Raw genomic sequence first — 21,715 nt, forward strand, 5'->3', positions numbered from 1 at the left:
GTAAATCTAAATTATCGTCGGGGTTTCTGTGGCTTATAATTTCCGAATCGGACATAATAAGATAAGACTGCTTAAGGAATATGAAAGTATAACTCGAAACGATTTATTTTGTATGTAATAGAACCTTTTGTCTTACATTTTCATATCACGTAAGCAGTTTTATTTATTTATTTTTTTTTAAATTATAGGTCACAGAAAACCGAACAATAATTTTGAATCACATTGTACTTTCCTACCCGGAAGCAGGTTCCTTCGAAACTACAAGGCATCTCATTCCAAAAAAACTGTAATATTCATGTCACTTTATTTAAGAGAAAAGATAGCAGATGTACACATTGGCAGACCTCCCTGTTTTTTCTTCAGTTCAAGCACTTCGAGTGAAGGAGGAAACGTATTGCCGCTTCCAGTGCCGTGAGAGTGCATTGCAATGTTATCGGTACTTGCGGATACACGCAGACGTGCAGAGGGCCGTTGCCAACAGCTCCCTCTGTGTCAGGTTCAATACATGAGACAGCCACAAGCGGGCCCTGTCGACTGCCCCACACGCTGTGCTGGCTGCATCATCAAAACTGCAGGATACGCAAACTTTTATGAGACAGGGTCCTCAAGCGCTTTCGTAAGTAAACGTGTCTGTTTCGCAGACTGTGGTTAGGGAGCCAACGATAGCCTTCTCGGATGGCAGGCATGTCTATAATTGGAAATCTGCTTGTCTCTCTGTTTCTCTTTGTAAGTTGGCCATTTAAGGCGTTATAGCGTCGGATGAGAGGAAGTTCAGTGCAGCGGAAGCAAATGTGCTCGAAGAAGACCGCCAGTATCACTTTGTCTACCAAAAATCCCACATAACCCAAGATGGGACTCGAACCTAGACTTCCACAGTGGAAAACCGCTGCCTCCTCCTATCATGTTTCTCTGTTTGTTACGAGATGTGAAAGGTAAAGTGCTTAATTATAATAATATTATTAATAATAATAATAATAAAACGTGTATGATGTCGCAACATTTCGATTTCATAACCGGAGTGAAATGAGGGACAAGACAGTTCAGTGCTTCTTGCAGTATATCGATTTTCGTAGTCTTACTCAAGGTATTCGCAGCAGTGGCTATGAGAGTTCTGTCATCTATAATGTTCTGCTATGTAGCTTGGTAGATGGCTACCAACGTTTCGGAGGAAACCGTTGCCTCCATCTTCAGGGCATAATTGCATGTACTTTATTTTATTTGTGTAAATTGTAAGGTAAAGTTGTCCCTATAACAGATCGTGAGACCCATAGGGTTGTGAGACGTCGAGGCTCTCACATTTTCTAGACAGTCGGCTCACAGACGGCGGTGAGATTATCAGACGCACCGGCCACCCTTTAGCCCCAGGAAAATTCCTGATACTGATTTCTATTTAAGGCTTAGTGAACCCCAGGGCCATTTTGTGGCTGCAAGCGTTAGGCCAGTTGAAGAATACAGTGAAATCCTCAGGAATCGATCCCGCGACCTTCCGGCTTGTAGCATAGTTCCTCAGCCAACTACGCTACCGCGTGCACCTAATTTATATTTAATTTAGCTCATTATTTTAAATTTATATAATTTGTCTCTACTTCCTTCACGTCCGTTTCATTCAACTGGAAATCGCCCTGTCTACAAATGTAGGCCCTTTCACGGCAACATTTTCGCATTCACTTTTCACCTTCCCCATTAATTCGCTCTTAGCTCCATTTCTTACCCTCCCTTCCGCGGCGGCCCGGGTTCGATCCCGGGTCTGGTCAAGTGGGATTTGTGGCGGACAAAGTGGCGCTGGGGCAGGTTTTCTCGGAGTACTTCGGTTTCCCCTGCCAATCTTCATTCCACCAATTCCTCCACAGCCACCCTCACCTATCATCTGGGGCTGGTACAATAGGCCATAAGTGGCCTCAGTACAAGGGACTTAGTCCCACCCCACTAGCAATAAAAAAATATCATCCCTTCCTTGTATCAGTGACATGTTTCTTGTCCGTGCTCAGGACGCCTCGACGTCGCAAGGCAATAGTATAAGTGCCCTTACCTGGACGTTGCGTGTGTGTGGGTGCACACACACTGATTTACGTTGCAACAAATATGGCATCTGCTCAGAAAGGCCAACCCCTTTTCCCGGCTAATTGGAGGCCCATTTCAAAACACGTATAAGCGGACTTTGAGCGAACAAAAATATGGTATGAATCCCGACGAGGCTCGAAATCAGGAATGGAGACATTGAATTCCCCTTCCAAAGGGTTATGGCCGCTTTAAATTCCTTGGTGCTCCATTTTAGTCAGTTTTTACATCTGTGCTACGTAAATCAGTTTCGAATATTAAATTTTCTAATTTTATTTCTTTAAAGTTTCTGTTGAGACAGGGCGGGACGGGGGGAATGTTTCGGAGGGTTGCTAATTCGCAGAAGAGGTGATTCAGTTGGTGTGATTGCTGTGATATGGAGGCAGTAAGGTGCTGTGCTGCAGGGGGTGGGGGAGACCTAATTTCAAATCCTGATTGGCTTTAAAACCGTAACATAATCACGGCCTCACGGCAGCCATCTGCTGGAGATAATTACTAATTGCAACCGTGGCGCAGCCAGCAATATCCACAGAATTTACATCGCCAATAACACAAGGGACAGCGAAGCGACACGAAACTCCTACTGACGAATTTTATAATTTGTACTCTTCATAAAACATTGTTAGGGCGATCAGGCCAAGGAGAATGAGATATCCTGGAGATAATAAATATATACGTAATTTTAATCGGAAGCCTTGAGGAGTCAAGAAGGAAAGAGACCGCTAGGAAGACCAAGACGTAGGTGGGTGAACAATATTAAAATGGATCTTGGAGAGATCGGATGGGATGGTATGAACTGGATCGATCTGGCTCAGGATAGGGACCAGTGGAGGGCTCCTGTGAACACGGTAATGAACCTTCGGGTTCCATAAAATGCCGGGAAGTTCTTGAGTAGCTGCACAATTGGCGGCTTCTCAAGCAGGCCACAGCCCCGTCAGTGAGTGAGTGAGTGAACCTTGAGGGGTAGAAACCATTTGGGAAATCAGGGATTTGGAACGGTAATTCTTACGTGAATCTTAAAGCAGATACGAAGTGTTGAATTAAACTGGCTCAGGATAGGGACCAATGGGAACAGCAGTTCCGCTTCGTTTAGAGGTTTGACGAAGGCATGTTGCTGCTGATACTTGTTTCTGAACCCGTATCAAAGAAATATACATTTTCGGAAGGTGGCTCTGCTTCCATCATCAGGTGAAAAGTATGAAACCTATTCTGTTGGATGGAGTAAATCAGTATCTTGGGGCAGGATAAATCTGTTGTTGTTTGGTTCTTTTCTTCTTTCATCTTTCCCACTCATTTTCTCCTTTCTTGTATGTTTTTTTCGTTGTGTCTTGTGTTTCTTTTCTCCCCCGCCCCTTTCCTTTACCGTCTTCCATTCTGCCTTTCATTTTTTTTCATTTTCTATTTCTCTTGCTCTCTTTATTATTTCTGTTTTTATTTATCTTATTTCTTTCATTATATTTCTCCGTTTCTTCGTTTGCTTCTTCCTTAATTTATTCCGTTTTTCTCCTTAACTTTAATTATCGTGTTTTAAGAAGAAAGCAAATCCCAGATGTTCAGTTTTCAATGCCCCGCGTTTTCATGAATGTACGTGTATGCAGCGATTTCCCTTACGTATGCCAAAAGCAGTTGCAGGAGTAGACATTGAAGTGCCCCCAGAGAATACACCTCTACTGTCAACACGTCAGTATGAGGGGAGGGCTGGGTCCATTGAAACACTGCGCCAGAAAATCTAATTTCCATTGTGTTGACATTTAGTTCTGCCCTCCTTAGACGTCATGCTCCCGGTCTTTTGTTTGCAGCTAACTTCTCTGAGGTGTATGGATGGAACTCTGGTTATTTGCGGGAGATATATTTCCCTCAGGATAAGGAACAGCGACCTGACAGTCTTAACCCCATATAAATCAATGGTACCCATGTGTAACACTTGCTGCATTTCGTCCTGAGATTGTGTAAAGTGAGTTCGTTTTCGTTCTCAGAATAATCATCAATTGTTTACGTAATCAGCCGGCAGAACTTTGTAAAGGAGATGCAGTTCTTTCTCTCTTGAAGTTAAGAATTGGCATCTACTGTAATATTTAAACAGCTTCGCCCTGTAAATGATTGAGTCTATATCGGCTTTGTTATATTGCGTGGCTGCTGATTGGTTTGAACTCGAGCAAACTGAAGTCGCGGTTCAGTGCTTCGTTTAGGGAATCCCCGAATGCAAATTTTTGACCAGAGAAATCTTACCAAGGCTCTTTGCACGAAAAGGTTAGATTATGCTTTGGATGAATCAGATGAACGTTCGACGTCAAGATCGTGTAACGGAAAACTTGTAACCGAAGCACTTGCGACAAAATCGTGTTTTAGTGTGGCCTCAAACAGAGGAATTTGTTTTCAACAATTTGCGAAACACGAGTGTTCATTACCGTGTTTTCAAGAGCCATCCACTGGTCCCTATCCTGAGCCAGATCAATCCAGTCCATACCACCCCATCATATCTCCATAAGATCCATTTTAATATTATCCTCACTTCTACTGCTGCATCCCCCAAATGGTGTCTTCCGTCAGGATTCCTTATTAAAATGTTGTGTGCATTTGTCGTCGTTTTTCGTCCGTTCTAAATGCCCGTTTATCCTACCAATCATGATTTGTTCATCCCAATGATATTTGGAGGGGAGTACACATTTGGAAGGTCCTCATTACGCAGCTGTGCCAGCCTCTTGTCATTTCTCTATTACTGGTCAAGTAGCAGATGCAAACAAACGTCGTTAAATAGTCTGGAGCATGAAGAACCCAGAGAGACAGCTAATCGGGCCAACGGACACAACTTCCGTATTATGCGTTCATTTCAGTTCAGCGAGTGAATGCAGTGCAATTGAGACCGTTCAGTGGAGGAGCTGTGGAGTGTTAGCCAGCGGGCAACGGAAGCTGAAGATTCGTTACCAGAAAACGTCTAGTGAAAACATTGCAAGGGAAAAGCCATTGTGAAGAGATATTGCCAAGTAAAGATTAGTTAAAGTATACTGAGAAGACATAGGCAGGCCGCACACCGGCATGCTTCAAGACACGATGTCTGCAACATGCCGCCGCACACCGGTCTGAGTCATGACGTTGACGTCAACTTCATGCTGACCAATCACGAATGAAGCAATACTGCGTCTTATGTCTCATGTCTTGATGCTTGTCTTGACGCAGTTGTGCTGCGGCCGTCCTTAGTGTTGGGTCATTTATGGTGTAGAAATCAGCAATAGTGTTGTAGTTATTTGTAGTTATGGCCTGTAAGCGTCAATAAATCTATTTACCAATCCATACCCCATCTATGGTCACTAACGCACATGACAATATCAACAGAAGCTCGCCAATGAAAACTGCCTTGAGCTTTTCTTCAAACTCTATTTCCTCAAGTTTAATTTTAATACTAGCCTTCGGTTTGCGCATAAGTATCTCAAATGATCATTTTCCTATATGCTTCCAACCCAAAAATGTTGTATTCATTTCTGTGTTTTGGTAGAGGCTCAAGAAAATAGCCGGCGTTTTTATTTACGTGATTATGTGACCCTCTGCACATCCAGAAGGCCTGTTGCAGCGTGGCTGATTGGTCTGAGGATTGCTATGGAGACGCGAAGACGCTAAAAGAGAAGCCGTCAGTGTGACCGGCTCTGGGACTCCTTTTCCACATTGTGCTCCACACGTGAACTTCGTTTACAGTACAAAGGGAGTTCCCCAGTCTTCCGGGAAAAGCGTCATGATAGATTGATCATGATCAGAGGTTTCATATTAGGAGGACTCGCAAGGCATTCACCATAGTAGCTGAAAGTTAAATGTGGCTTCCTTTCTGCTTGGGAGGAAAGTAGTGATACTCAACCAGGGGCTCTCGCACGCTTACAGGCACAGAACAAGTGAAAAGCAGGTGCCTTGTACTGTACAAGATCTATAAATCGTTTCTGTGAACTTACAAGTTCCATGGCCTGTAGTCCGCAAGCGAATAAGCTACCGCCGCTTGTCGCCGAAGTAAATATCAACTTTGGCGGATAGAGAGTGTCGCGTGATCAGCGCAACGGATCCCCACGGACATTGATCTCGGTTTTCTAGACCGGCTTCTCTGACCTTGGTGTGTCAAAAAGGTTTCTTCGTGGTTTTTCCCAGTCCCTCAGGTTCATGTGTTTCTAATTGGGATTAAGTAGTACACACGTGATCCTCAGTGTTGTAAAGAATCAAGTGATGTTACTTGTGAGCATTAGTATAACTGTTACTGTGAGTACGTAATGTAGACACAGTGCTTGTTCTTTATTTGTCTGTCCTCGTGTTTCAACTGTAAATTACTTAATTTATTTACATTACTTCTAATGTAGAAAGTGACTCGTAGTTTTATTGGGGGAATTTAAGTTGTGGATCTTAGGGGCATATGTATCTAATGAAAACTTTAACAACTAAGATTTCTGTCATCTAAACAGAGCAGCAAATATGAAAGACCAAGAATATTAAGTCAGTAACTCAATTAAACGGAATTCCCACAATCTTGCCTAATTATTATGAACTGACTAACCAACCGACTAATTTCATGGAGATGTGTACTTCTGAGAAGCCACCAGTTGCTGATCTTAGATAGGATGGGATGTTATGGATTGAATTGATCTGGCTCAGGATAGGGACCAGTGGAGGGCTCTTGTGAACACGGTAATGAATCTTCGGGTTCCATAAAATACTGGGAAATTCTTGAGTAGCTGCAGAATTGGCGGCTCCAGAAGAACTCAGCTCCAAGAGTAAGTATTTTTTTATTGCTAGTGGGGTGGGACTAAGTCCCTTGTACTGCGGCCACTTCTGGCCTATTGTACCAGCCCCAGATGATAGGAGAGGGTGATTGTGGAGCAATTGGTGGAATGAAGATTGGCAGGGGAAACCGAAGTACTCGGAGAAAACCTGCGTCAGCGCCACTTTGTCCACCACAAATCCCACTTGACCAGATCTTGTATCAAACCCGAGCCGCCGCGGTGGGAAGCCAGCAACTAACCGCTTGAGCTATGGCGCGGCCCTGAGTAAGTAAGTAAGTACTATGTGGGATCCCCATAATTCAGGGGCTGGGGCCAAATGTCCTCGCTCCTTTCTTCCCACCATATGAATCTTGCGTCATCACTCGATGTAGGCCTATATGAATGCTCAGCTTCAGGCTCCCGCCGCTTTACCATGAGGCTGGGTAAAGCTCAAAGTACCTCCGAACTTGGCAGCTCTCTGCTGGGAATTGAATCTGGTGTGGCCTGTTCGTAGGCAGGCACTGCCATGAGCGAGATAACTCCCCGGCTGCTCCGCCCACTTCGTATCGCATCTCCGTCACAGCGTCGAGACCTTCGCGCCTCGTGTCCACCTTCATCTAGTGCCGGGGTTAAGAATAACAGGAGTTTTATCTCCTTTTGCCACAGACTTCATAGCGCGAAGCTTGATTATGCATAATAATATCTTAATTTGCCTTCTGATTAGTTGCTCGTGCTGTATAAATTACACTTGTCAAGTCTGAGTACATTTTAATTGGGGCACGCGGTGGCATAGTTGGTTGAGGCACTATGCTACATGCCGGAAAGTCGCGGGTTCTATTCCCGATGAGGCCACTGGTTTTTTCAATTGACCTAATCCTTCCAGCCGACTGAGCCTCTAACAGNAACGCGGTGGCATAGTTGGTTGAGGCACTATGCTACAAGCCGGAAAGTCGCGGGTTCTATTCCCGATGAGGCCACTGGATTTTTTCAATTGACCTAATCCTTCCAGCCGACTGAGCCTCTAACAGAAATAGGTACCAGGAATCTGCCTGGGGTAAAGGGCGACCGGCGTGTAAGGCTGGCATCCTCACCGCCATCTGTGAGCCAATTGTCTACAAAGCGTGGGAGCCTCAATGTCTCCGCGACTTGTTACAGGAATAGCTTTACCTTTAATACATTTTAATTTCAATTTTTATGGTCCAGTGTCAGAGTTTAAAACGTCCGATTAGTGTAAAATAGCTGCTTCTTTTGTTCGTTAGAGTACGGAGGAAGTTTGGACGGGTGCATATAGCATTTAATAGAAAGCAAAATCGTGAGGGGGCATTTGCAGTGAGAGACTTAAGTAACAGGGAAGCAGACAGAGAAGGAGCAAGGGCTCCATGAGGGTGCACAAAGCGGGGGAGGGTGACAGTGAGATTAAGAGCTTCAGCCTACGGACGGGGTTTGATGTTTGTACGGAGACAAACGGCTCCTCCCTCGAGTGCAAAAGCTCTTGGCCGGGACTCGCTGGTTGCATAAATATCAGGTTAGTTTCATCTCGTAGGCTTACAGTCCTGTCCAAAAGTATTTACTTCTTCGTGTTCGAAAAGTCTGGAATTCGAATATCGGCCTCGGAACCGTCTCTATCAGTTAAGCTGCTTCATTATTTTCTTCATGCCTTCTGACCTAGTTCGCTTCCTCCCAAATCATCCAATCAGTCTTATAGTATCTGCCGCCGTGTAGCCTTATTGCGCTGGTTTACTCTTCGACCCTGAAGATGAAGGCAGTGCATTCCTCCGAAACGTCCGTAAACTTTATCGGACTAAATTGAGTGGCATCCAAAAGTCGTCTCCGCGAAAACCTTAAAACCGACAATACTTACATAGCAATCATAAATATTGTAGCATGTAGACCCGTTGCCAAGTAATGACTCTGTAAACAGCGCCTGCTGCTAGGTAACAGATTCCTAAAATGCACCAATGAACAGCAACAGAGGAACGGCGTTATAAACAGGACAATTCGAGTTAGTGAAGTGCAGTGCAAGGAAGTGAAGGTTTGGTTGGTGAGTTAGTGAGTTTGTCGGAGAACTGCAGTTCAGTCCTTGTGAGCCGTTACTCTTAGAAGCTGGTAGCTGAGACACGGGAATAGAACCCAGAGTAAAGGAAACGTCTGCCGTTGAAAGCCGTCACCAGGAAACGACTCAGCAAGTGCTGTAGTGAACTGCAGAGTGTGTAAATTAGCGATATGGCTGTAGTTACTTGTAGTTACGTTCTCTATGTGGTCACTAAATTCAATTACCAATCCAAACCCCTTCTATAGTCACAGTTCACGCTACATAAATAATATACACTTGAAACAGCGCTGTTAAACACCCCAGGAATCAGTAGAGCACTAAGTGGACCACATGTAACCTATGTAGTTATGCAGCTGGTGTAATCCTCAGAATTAAACAGTTTTAATCTTCACCATTAGGGAGCTTTGTTAGCGAGATATCGAAGTCACGGATTCAGATTACAACCGGTAGAAATGTTTAAATTCGTAGCTTTGATTATTCTCACCCTCCCCCCCCCCTTCCCCAAGAATACTCTGCAGAGTAAACTCACCTGCCTAATACATCGTAACCGCCTCAAGGGGATTATCCCAAGTGTATTTACCCTAAAATTCCTAACTCCGCCAACGCGCATACTTTATTTACTCTGCGCAAATAAATTTCAGTGGTGCTGTTAGTGGGACTGAATAGTGCATTCAAAAGGCAGGACTAAATACATTTCACTTTGAAACGGTTTGATCAGTCAGGACCCAAGCCTCTGAATACGTTTATAAAGGCCACGTATAAAACTGAATAGAATTTCAAATGCGTTTTCTTTGATTATGGAAACATAATATTGTTACAGACTGTTATCGCCAACTGCCAAGTCGAGGCTCTGTCTATTGTTGCCGGTCTCCAGAGTCATCTCATATCTCCTTTAATGCCTGTATAGGTGACATTTATGGTCCCTAAATCGATATTATTGTTGCAATCGCGAAGAATCCCAGAGCAGAATAATTGCAATAAACACCTCTTATCAGTTCAGAAACTTTGGCTTCATGTATTCTATCAAAAAATAAATAAAAATGACTAAAATGTATTATTCTTCTTGTCTTTGAGCTAGGCAAGTAGCCTCTTGTTGCCAGGATGTGAGTTTTCCTCATCTTTCCTGCGGTCTGTCACGGTTACAACTGTCTGCGAGAGGACTGTCTCGTACTGTTCCTGGTGCTACCTTCGAAACGTCCTGGATCCATTCGTGTCTCCTCTCCGTTAACCAATCTCCAGTCCCTTGAACATTACATTGTTGCCTAATGTCTTGCTTCCTGATAATGTCAAACCTTATTTTCGCCGCAATTTCTCTCAGTGTTCTCGTGTTAGGGGGCACGCGGTAGCGTAGTTGGTTTAGGCACCATGCTACAAGCCGGAAGGTTGCGGGTTCAAGTCCCGATGAGGTCATTGAATTTTTTTAATTGACCTAATCCAGCCGCACTGCGGCCCTGGGGCCGACTCCGCCTCTAACAGAAATGAGTACCAGGAATATTCTTGGGATATTCTTTGGGGTAAAAGGCGGCCGGAACGTAGGGCTGACAACCTTGCCGCCATCTGTGAGCCGATTGTCTAGAAAATGTGGGAACCTCAACATCTCACAACTCTAGGGGCCTCCATGGCCTGTTACAGGGATACCTTTACTTACTTTTACTTTACATATTTTCGCTTCAGTTTTCATCATTTTCTTGCCCCTTGGATGTACCCAGTCTTGTTTGTGCTGCATAAACCGTTATGGTCCTAATACCCACATCTTTAGTAGATTCTGAACTTTGGTTATTGACGTAAGATTTTATTTTCCCACATCAACATATTGTGGCATGTAGACCCCGTTGCTAAGCAACGACAGTGGAATAAGCCTTTAATAGACAGTGGCCCGTAAACAGCAAAAAAGGAACGGAGTTCTTTGCGAGGTCCGTACCGACATATTATGAGCAGGGTCAACAACAGCTAACACCCAACATCAGGGGCGCTGTATTAACCAATATTTTTAATTCAGTTTTTCAAAGTTTCTACAGTATTTTTTATTCCTTTGACTTTGACTTGATGTAGTCAGTGAGTGAGTTAGATAACCGCTGAGTTTCAATTGTTGTGAGCTATTGCTGTGAGAAGCTGGTAGCGTAGACCGGTGATATTTCGGGAATCCAGAGGAGGGGGAACGTTCGCCTTTGGAAGCCGCTACCAAGCAACGGGTTGTGAAGACTGTCACAGAATTCCGACTTCCCATGAAAACCCCGTCTATGGTAACTAAAATCGTGACGATATCCTGAACCAGTTCCATTTTCGACGATCATGTAACTTCATGGCCTTTCGGCTATTTTTTTCAATACATTCCTTCATCATAGTGGATTAATGGTACTGGGTCAGGTATTCTGCGGGTAATTCTTTTTCTCCTGTCATTTTTATTCTACCAGCTGCTTCACATTAATTAATCACCACCACCACCATCATCATCATCATCACTGGCAAAACAGCCCTTTTTGCGGTATAGTCTTCCTTAGAAGATTATACCAGATTGCATCCGTTTTTCACTTCTTTGGATTTCACATTTTTTTTTTTCAGAGAAAGTTTGTGAGCCTTGCGTCCCACCGCCAAGCTGGAAGTCAATGTCCTGTATTGATGTCCCCTAGTGACAGGGTGGCCCACTTATACCCCCAGGCACCGGGTTCCCTTTTCTTGACCTACTACGACTCGCAGGGCTAGGGTGGAGGCATTATAAACCACCCCCCAAGAGGAAATTGTTCATTTTTTCCCCCTTGGCACTACAGCCCCAGTGGATCTAGGCCTAACCTCCATGAACAATTATCCATTTACCACCAGCATTGTTAAGCAGCAGAAGAAAATCAGATTGGAATAGTGCCTTCCGTTGTACTACACACAGCAGTAATTTCATTCGTGAAGGCAAACGGTCAGTTTCTCCTTATGCTTAATTAAGCACCACGATGAAGACGTATGGGGAGTGGAGGTATAACTCCACCATTGTTTACCTCGCCATTAGATGTTGGTGACTCATCAAGTTCATATTCCAGTCGCTTTGCCTCCTAGGAAATCGCCTCCCGGTACTCATTGGATAAGAAATTGGCTGGGGCTTAGAGCCGGTCTGGTCGCTATAGAGAAGAGAGCAATGTATTACCCCTGACGGGAGGCGAAACCAGGTCGTCCAATCCGTAGCCCGTCGCAGTACCGACCGAGCTATCATATGTACTGACACACACACGGCCTTATGAATTGAGTTGTTTTCTGTAACAGTAAGAATTACATATTGCGGTAGGCCTAAGCTTGGACTTCGGCGGGAGGCCTGCGGTTCTGGTAGTCCTTGAAACAGACATGTAGTCCGAATTTACATACAAATTGATCTGAGTAATAATCATAATTCGATAATGAATTTGTTTACTTGCTGACAGAGCTTCATGGCCAATTAAAAATCAAAATGAATACAGAAAATAAACAAAAAAAAAATGGCAAAGCCACGGAAATTAATATTAAAACAACAAAAAAATACTGGTTTAATCAGCACAATTTGAAGTAAGAATAGGAAATATACATATTTAAGTTACACTGAATTCTATTAATTAACGGACAAAATATTTGAATAAATACAAAAGTAGGTATCGCTAATAATAAATTTGATTAAAAATTTGAAACATGAAATTTGTCTAAATAAGGTGCAAAATTCCGTTCCTGCCGCACAGGAAATACAAAGCGTCTTCATTACAAAGACCCACAGGTAAATATTTAGGTAAATAATCGCTCTTTATTCCCAAAAACATATGAACGCAGATGCACTCTGTGGACGAGCTTCACGGCTGATGAGAGTCTGTAATGACAACCGTACCTCAAATGATTAAGAGAACAAATTTCCAGAATATTCGAGTAAATTCTTAAAAGCTTGCCGCATTACAATTAGCATGGAAACAGTATGTGCCCCCAAAGCGTCGGTGAAGATCCACCAGACTCACAACCCAAAAGGTAGTATCCCTCATCGTCGCTCTCATAAGGACCTCAAGTTCTAGAATTGTATTAGTTTGTTATTTGATGACATTGTAGCAACCAGAGAGAACATGACTTTTCAGAGAAACGCATCGCCTCCACAGCCCAGAAAACCGTTTTATTCCTGGTCGCTTTCGTAAGAACCTGAAATTCAGTGTAGCTTTGTGTTTGAGGCGATGAAGTAGAGATCTTATGAGAATTGTGAGGCGATGAAGTAGAGATCTTATGAGAATTGTGAGAATATGTCTACATGGCCACAGTGTACATGATACACGAGGGAGGGTCAATAAATATGTCACAAATAGATATAAAACGTAATACATGCGATATTTGAATATGAAAGAAAACATATATTTTTCGACATGTCCTCCACAAACATTGATACACTTGTCCTATCGCTTTACCAGTGTGTCAAATCCCGCAACATACAAATCTTTTTATTGTTGCCTCAGCCACTTCTGTACCCAGTTGTGCCCCACTTTACTCAACAAACACTTCCCGCTGTGAAAAAGGAACATTTCTTTATGAGTATCCTTTGCATTAAGCCCTTTTTTCCCCACAAAAGAAGCAAGCACAATAGATCGCTGCTCTTCGGTAGTATTTCTCAAGCACGGCCACCATTTTGACTACTGAAACCAAGCTTTGAACCTGCGCATGCTCGTCTGCTACCTAGACTGTCATGAAGCTGGATTGTGCTGCTACCTAGCGACACATATAGAAAAATATTACGTCCATTACAGCTGTTTCACTTCCATTTGTGACCTATTTACTGACACACTCATATATTCCTATACCTACGTTTCGGCCATAGAGTCCATCTTCAGGAAACTGATACATTCCTTATTGCTTGCTACGAATCCGTACATTGATCACTGTTTACATACTGATCCGTGTTACAGTGTGCTTCCTGGATCAGTTAAAATGGGGTAAGAGAGAGATGGATAGATATGTGATATATGAACTTGCAAAGGATAGACACTGGGTCATAGTGATGTAAAAATCATATGATAAGTTTGCGTGATGTGTTACGAAGGTTATGTTCTATTGATAAGCATTTAACTGGGCATGTTATGTTAACTAACGCCTGAAGCTCGGAAAATTAATGTGTGTTTTTATCCTGTATTTTTGCAGGGGCCACACGTCTAGCGCTTCTACAGCAATCGGCAGACACGCTTGTCGGATATGTGTGAAGGTAAGCAACATTTTACGCCTCTCTGCGTTTACAGTTTCCTTGTTTAATTGAAATCCAGTCTAATTAAGTACAAGCTGATTTACTTTCCTCGTGCAGAAATAATTTCGCGCTAAGTTACTAAACTCGGAAGTTAAAGAATCCGGACTACTGAAACTATCCTCTGCGAACTGACCTACGGAACAGATTGGCATAGCGGAAATGTTCTCGACTCGTATTCTCGAGGTGTTCGGTTCGAATCTTGGCCGGAACTCTTTGATGTTTTTCATGGGGTTTCCCCGTCTCTGTAGGGAAATTCCGAGGTTGTACTTATATTACCCCACAATCGTTCTTTTCCAGTTCGTCACTCCTCCATCATCCTACCAATCTATTGTTCATAGTCTTCCTACAGGGGGGCGTACTGTCGCGACATTTGTCTGGATGCACTTCCGCTGTAAACGTCAGTGGAGTCCCTTCGAGAATTTAAAGACGTACCTGAGCCTCTAATAGAAATGAGAACCAGGAATCTTCCTGGAGTGTAAAAGGCGGTCGGCGCGTAAGGCTGACAGCCTCACTGCCTAGAAGAGCTTCAACGTCTCACAAGCCTCTTGGCCTCCACGGGCTGTTACACGGATAGCTTTACCTTTTTTACGTATCGAATTAAGGTACAGCGTCACAGCTACATCAGCCTTCTGGGTTTATTACAATTTGAACAGCGTTCATTAATAGCTCTGACGTGCAACATTGGGGCATGCAATTGAATATAACATTTGTCCTTCGTGTAGAAGATTTCATACGTCTCTATGAATCATAGAGTATTGAAGCACAGTTCCGTTTGGCATACTGTAATGTCGTATATGACAGATATGCTCGGAAGAGAAATATTAATTTTACGTAATAGATTTTTTAATTGAATAAATTCCTTACTTGCTAAAGAAATGTGAAAAATAAATGTATTTTGAGTTGACTTCAGAATATGTTCTAATTTAGTCTGTCATAAAGAGTAGTAATTATGCATCTTACCCTTCACGTGAAAAGGTAGTGATCTGTTCTTTGTTTATTCAGTTTAGGAGAATGTTTATGAGCAAACTTCTGTGGAAAGTATGTAGCCCTAGGGGACGGTAACAGAATTATGAAGAAAAGTTGATAATAAAGAACTGAATAAGTTATACAGTCAATGGACGGAGCTTCTACCTGGCACGAATACAGGAAATTAGAAGCACATAAACAGTTTCTCTCGAAAGACTTTAAACAGATGATAATAATTTGGAGATCTAAACGTACATTGAGAATAATATAGAAAATTATTTTACAGAAACAATGCGTAAAGTGATTTCTTAGTTGATTTGCCTCAGAATAAAATCATACTATCACAGTGATATTTTATGTAAATTTTTGTTGTACTACTTACATTAAATTTTCCGTTTATCTGTGTTCTAAGTTTTTTTTTATTTGGCTGTTAGGCCTACCGTTTGCTTCACTAATACGGATTATCGCTTAATCTCTCCTCCTTAGTTACTTCGGATTAGCGAAGGTTTACTGTAATAGGCTTAAGCTACGTTAAGCCGTTGTCATGCATTGAGACTCAGTTCTAGCATTAAATGCCGGTAAATCTTTACCAGACTACATGGTGTCACATGCAAGACGCTAGTATTGTTTATAGTAACCGACATGAGAACCTCATATCCAATATTATCGTAGTGCTTGTTGTTCGTCCGTCGGCACGCGGGGCAACAGCAGGTCAACTAAGGAGACGGTACCACGCGAAGCGGTCCGGAGTCCAACACAAAATTTTCCAACTGGCAGTTTGCCCTCTTCACTCCTCTGCCCGTAACCACAGCAGTGCTTGGAAAACGCGCTGAAAACTGGCCAGCAGTGAGCTGTCTTATGTAACACCGATACCGTTGTTTGTGACACCGTGAAGTCTTGTATTTGGAAGTCCGTCCGTATACGGGGTCACAGTCTGAACGGTGACACCATGAAAACCACTAAACATTTTGGGGGGAGGGAAAATCTTGGCTTTTCAGCAGTGATAAATTATAACGAAAATTGATATCTTCTGGAATATGGAGCCGTGTAGTCTGGTAGGTCGTCACAATGTACTCGTGGAACATTGGTTCCATCGCCTCTTCCTTTCTTTCTTATATTTTCTTATTTTTTCCCCTTTTCTATCCATTTGTTTCCGTGTTTCATATGCAGTCTTCACAGTTCTTCACAGAACTTGTTACTATGTGGTGTCACCAGTAGGCCTTAGTGCTGTCTGTTGCCGACATCTCAGTGATGTATTGCTTCCGTCTGCATTCGATGCAAGTCGAATAGCGTTACTTGCCAACCTGAATGCTATTATACAGCAGACTCATCATGAGTGGTGAGTGGTGAGTGGTGAGTGTCCAGCAGATTGTATAATAATCCAGTTCCGTTGTCGGCTCGCTTTTAGCTGGTTTTATTCGCAGCAGCAGCATCAGCATGTATACTGCAGGGACACACATGGGTTCATTAAACAGCACAGCACTGAACAACAGGCCGATATAACGTCATTATGGTTTCATGTGCAACCAATAGTATTCTTCCTGCCTCAGCGTCGCCGTTAATGGAATAGACGCATAATGACGTTCAGTGTCGATCCTCAATACCAAATATGATACAATTTCGTTAACCAATTTCGAATATGAAATATATGTACCCACATCTTGGCGTAAACATGGATTTTTTAAAGTAATATATATCATGTAAGATTTGAGGTTTTAACGGCGGTAACTGTGAAGAATGCCGTCTTCTGGGATGTGCCGTCGTGTGGATGTTGTATAAACCGACGTTTCGGAGGAACGTATCCCGTCCACCTTCAAGTTGCTGCTCACGCTGGTTCATCGCTCGCGGATTTTTTCTTTTTTTCTTCTACCCTGAAGATCGAGGCGATATGTTCCTCCGAAACGTCGGTTTATAGAACATCTACACGACGCCAGATCCCAGAAGACGGAATTCTTATTACGTTACTTTTATGATATGTTACGAGAGCCTCAACCTGAACAAAGTGGCTCAAAAGGCGTTTCTGACGCTTATTCGCGTATGTGCCCTGTTCGAATCTTGACAGAGACACGGACTTTCATGATTTAAAACTTTTCGTTTTGTGTCTTAGTTCGTACTTCGGTTAGGGCACCATGGCTTCCTTCCACAGAACTTCCTAGGACCCGAAGCTATATTGACATTGTCAGTATCATTACGTAAAGGTACCAAGTTAAAGCTGTCCCTGTGCTTAACTACACGTACACGTAATTAAGCTCCGCGTCGTGAAGACGTATGGGGGAGTGGATATAAAGACCCACATTTTCTTGACCTCGGCACTAGTTAAAAGTGGATGATCACCTTCACGCCCCGGCCGCTTTACCTTCGGGGAAAGAGCCCCATGTACCCGTTGGATAGGCCCCCATCCTTTCTGGACGACGTGGAGAAAGAAAAATTCTTAACCCTACCGGGACTCCAACTCCGACCCCTCGGCCATCGAACCCATAGCCAGTCGCTGTACCGACTGCACGATAAGTAAAATAAAGCAAAGGATTTATATCTCAGAAAATGACAAAGACTGCAGTAGGAAATCTGTTTCCATTCTGAACACAACAAACCTGTCTAGATACTGAATGAAATGTTTAATCTTTCACGTCTAGCGGTTGAAACGTAATTTGTAGAGTGCGTCATTCGCAGCCCTGAATTTTTGTGGAAAATCCTTTTATAATAATACACGAAATTTGTTTTTCTTTGTGAGGAAATGAATTATACTGTCCCCCAGATGTAAGATTGTCATAGTTACATCATATAGATCCATGTATGCAGTAAACGAAAGAGATTGATTTGACAAGCAAATATTGTAAGGTGCGACATTACGTCCAGGTAACAAAATGGTGTAATAGTTTGGCTTTGGAAGTACCAAAACAATGTTAGAAAATTTTAATTAGACCTAATCTTTATTACCCTTGAAAGATTATTATTATTATTATTTTTTATTATCATTATCATCCACCTAGTCTAGAAAACCGAGATTAACGGCCGTGGGGATCCGTTGCGCTGACCATGTGACAACCTCTATCCACTAAAGTTGGTACTAACTTCGCCGAAAAGCGGCGGTCGCTCGGACGGTATAGTTCGCTTGCGGACTACAAGCCACAGATATAGAAAGAGAGAGTTATTATCCGCCTGGCTCAGCCCGACACTCAGTAATCTATTTCAACCAAAACTCGGATTGAATCCGACAAAATTTACAGTTTAAAATAACAAACGAAGTCAGTGGTTTATAAGAATACCCAAAGTAACAAACATAAAATAAATTAGTATTTTGAGAAGCCGGCGTAACTCAGTCGATACGGCGACTTCCTGCACGGTAGGGGTAAGATTTTTCTCTTCACATCATCCACACCGGCTCTTGGGCCCACCCAGAGAGCCATGTAATGGGTACCGAGGGCAAAGTGAGCGGATGGATCTATACCTTCACTCCTCCATACGTCTTCATGCCGTGGCAATTAATTAAGCACAGGGACAACTTTACCTTTTAGGGCCCGCCATCCAGAATATCGTTTCTCAGTGTCATGTCGAACTGGACTAGACAGATTTGAAATTGTAACAAAATAAAATGTGTCTGGTTGTGTGACGTAGTGTAGACCACTGAGGGCTAAGTATATTCAGTATAACTGATTAATATCAGGCAAATGGGACATGTGCTACAAATTTAGAAGTCTGTGTGTGCCCCCTCTTCCCTAGAATCTATTTCTGATGTTACTAAAATGAATTGCATTAACAGGTGTCGCGAGAGTATAAATAGGCTTGTATTTTGCTTTCGCCGTGTTTACCGTCAGCCTGACCCAAGTATGTGTTTGTCTGCGTACTGGAAATGGGTCATGACGCTGGCGTGCCACAAGTAATTATATTTGATTTCGACAGATATGTCATATGAAAAATCGTGTTATGTTGACAGCACCATGGAACTCTATAGAACATATAAACATAAAAATAATTAAAGTCTTTCTTCTTCTTTGCGCACTGAAGTAAAGAACGTTATACGTCACCAGTTCATCTTTCCGTCTTCCGCTTGGTCGTTTCAGTTCTCTTCTTTCGTGGGGTTTCAGTTCATTTTCTAAGTCCATTTCTGTTATTCTCCGCACATCCCATAGGATTCCTTCCTATGTTATCCCGTTAAATACAATTGAATTATTATTAATTTTGACAAAGTAGTCACAAAGTAGCCCCACGGTCTAAGGCATGAATTATCTTTGGTCGCTCAAACGCTGGGATCGTGGGCTCGAATCTCTCTTGCGGCATGGATGTCTGTGTATGTTTATGCTGTGTTTGTGCTGTCCCGTATACAGGTAGCGGCCTTGCGACGGGCTGATCCCCCGTCCAAGGAGTCCTACCTGTTGTGCAAAAAAGATCAAGAAATTGAAAAAGTGGCCATGGCCCAACAAAGGGCTGCAGAACCATAGATGGATGGAGGACTTTCGGACTGTGTCAAGAGACTGACACCACGCAAGAAAGTATCAAAGATTGGCTTCAGCTGGATGAGGGAGTGCTTTGAGTTCAGCTTCCTGTCTTTCTGTAGTTTTTAAATGAGGGATCTATAGTGTAATTTTTATTTATTTTTATCAGCACTAACTGTACTGCTAAATTTTCAATTTATTTCTTTTCTAAGTCTTTCTTTTGCTACTCTCTTTTACTTCATTACTCCGGATTATCACTTAATCCGGATTGTCTCTCCCATTAATCCAGATTAGTGAGTGTTTACTGTGTTATCATGACGTAAGAGGAGATGGGGGAAAGTTCAGGGTGGACTACCGTTGCCACAATTGCGATAAAATAAAATAATCTTTTGTTACCTTACTTATATGTTGACTGTTATGAACATTTATTCATGGTGGCAGTTGGCCTCATGCTCTTTTCGTTAGCAGCCGAACTCACAAATAATATGGGAACTGGGGTAGCGCCGTCGGTATAGCGAGTGGCTATGGGCTGGACGATTGAGGGGTCGGAGTTCGAGTCCCGGTAGAGTAAATAATTTTCTCTTTTCCATATCATCCAGACCGGCTCTGGGGTCCACCCAACCTCCTATCCAATGGTTAGCGGGGGCTCTTTCCCCGGGGCTAAAGCGGCGGGGACATGAAGCTGACCACTGACCTCCATGTAGTGACGAGGTCAAGAAAATGTGGATCTATTCATCCACTCCCCCATAAAACCTTCATGGCGTAGTGCTTAATTCTTTGAGCACAGGGACAACTTTACCTTTTATTAATAGAGTATGTGCCGTCCTCTGTCCTTCCTCATTAAAGCTGTCTTTTAATTTCTAACATCCCACCGTATTTTTCTTGAGAATAAATTCAAGTTTAATCTCACGTTTACATACGTCTGTTTGGATTTCGCGCTAAAATTATGTTTAGGAGTTGGGAAGAAATTAAACGGAGGATGTAAGTTACTGCAAAATTATGAATTTTACTCCCAATTCATATTAATATTCCTACGCTTCCTCCATGTAAGAATATTAATATGTCTGTAGTTGGTTGAGGCACTCTGCAACAAGGCGGAAGGACGCGGGTTCGTTTCCCGATGACGTGGATACTTTTCAATTTATCTAATCCTTCCAGCCGAACTATGGCCCTGGGGTCGACTCAGCCTCTAACAGAAATGAGTACCAGGAGTATTCGTGGGGGTAAAGGACGGCCGGCGCGTAAGGCTGACAACCACACCCACCTTCTATGAACCGAATGTCTAGATAATGTGGGACCCTCAACGTCTCACAACCCTATGGGCCTTCACGGCCTGTTACAGGGATACGTTTACTTTTTATTTTTAGTTACACCTCCCCCATGTAGTTGACCTTATATAATGTGATAGAAGGAGCATTATTCGCCCTAATATTTTCGGAATCCTACAGGCTACTCCGCTGGTTCCAGTACACATTAAATTGTGATATTTAGTGTTCCTTACGAGGGGTGTTTATTATATGAGATAGCCTGACATATGTGTCTAAAACATCTTTGAAAATGCGACACAATCGAATAATGGAATATATCTTTTCGTTATCTTCGGGAATTGACTAGAGTCTATTTTATGTGAAGGGTGGAAGAAAACACCGCCACACTGCGTGTCTGTTAGAGTACAGGGGACTTTACGGGGTAGCCTTACAGAAGTTCTAGAGAACACATAGGTGCACGGTCTGCCAGGACCACCGACTTGCGTCAGATCGAACGTCCCCGTGGTCTGCTGTTCGTTGCCAAGAATGTAGACCTGCTCTCCAGTTATCCCCTCTCTGACTGGGGGAGGAAAGGGTAGTTAGGCTGCAGTTCTGTGAAGAATGATGAGGAAGTGGGAGGGAGGATTGTATTGTTCACTACAAAAACATTAGCTGCACTTCGTTGGGATAATGGATTGATTCATTTCTTTAGCTCAATTATAAATTTAATTTCTGTAACATGTATACTGACTGCAGTAAAATATGTGGAAGGCGAAATCAAAATACGAGAACAGAACTGGGAAATTTCTCATCGAACAACAAAAAGGGAGAACAGATTAGAGAGAAAAGGAAGGATCGTTTCCGAAGAATGAATGAGACGCACAATCCTGAACAGGCTATGGATTATGAAGTGTACGGCAAACGAGATGTGGGAAGACTGAGGAAGAGACGGAGAGAATCATAAATGAGTGCGGAACAGGCTAATGCCTAGTCCTTGGAGACAC

The 21,715-nt window shown here is 42.9% G+C and overlaps 1 protein-coding gene across 2 annotated transcripts in view; it reads left to right on the forward strand.

Moving 5' to 3' along the window:
• The window catches only part of LOC111871902 (octopamine receptor beta-2R), a 167,949-nt gene that overhangs the window by 112,535 nt on the left and 33,699 nt on the right, over positions 1-21,715 (forward strand). For both annotated transcript variants that reach the window (XM_023865298.2, XM_023865297.2), the window contains one exon: positions 13,966-14,026. The gene's annotated coding sequence lies outside the window, so the exon portion shown is untranslated. The remainder of the gene's footprint in view (positions 1-13,965; positions 14,027-21,715) is intronic.

The sequence above is a fragment of the Cryptotermes secundus genome, unplaced genomic scaffold, assembly GCF_002891405.2.
Source record: "Cryptotermes secundus unplaced genomic scaffold, Csec_1.0 scaffold1507, whole genome shotgun sequence".
Taxonomy (NCBI): domain Eukaryota; kingdom Metazoa; phylum Arthropoda; class Insecta; order Blattodea; family Kalotermitidae; genus Cryptotermes; species Cryptotermes secundus.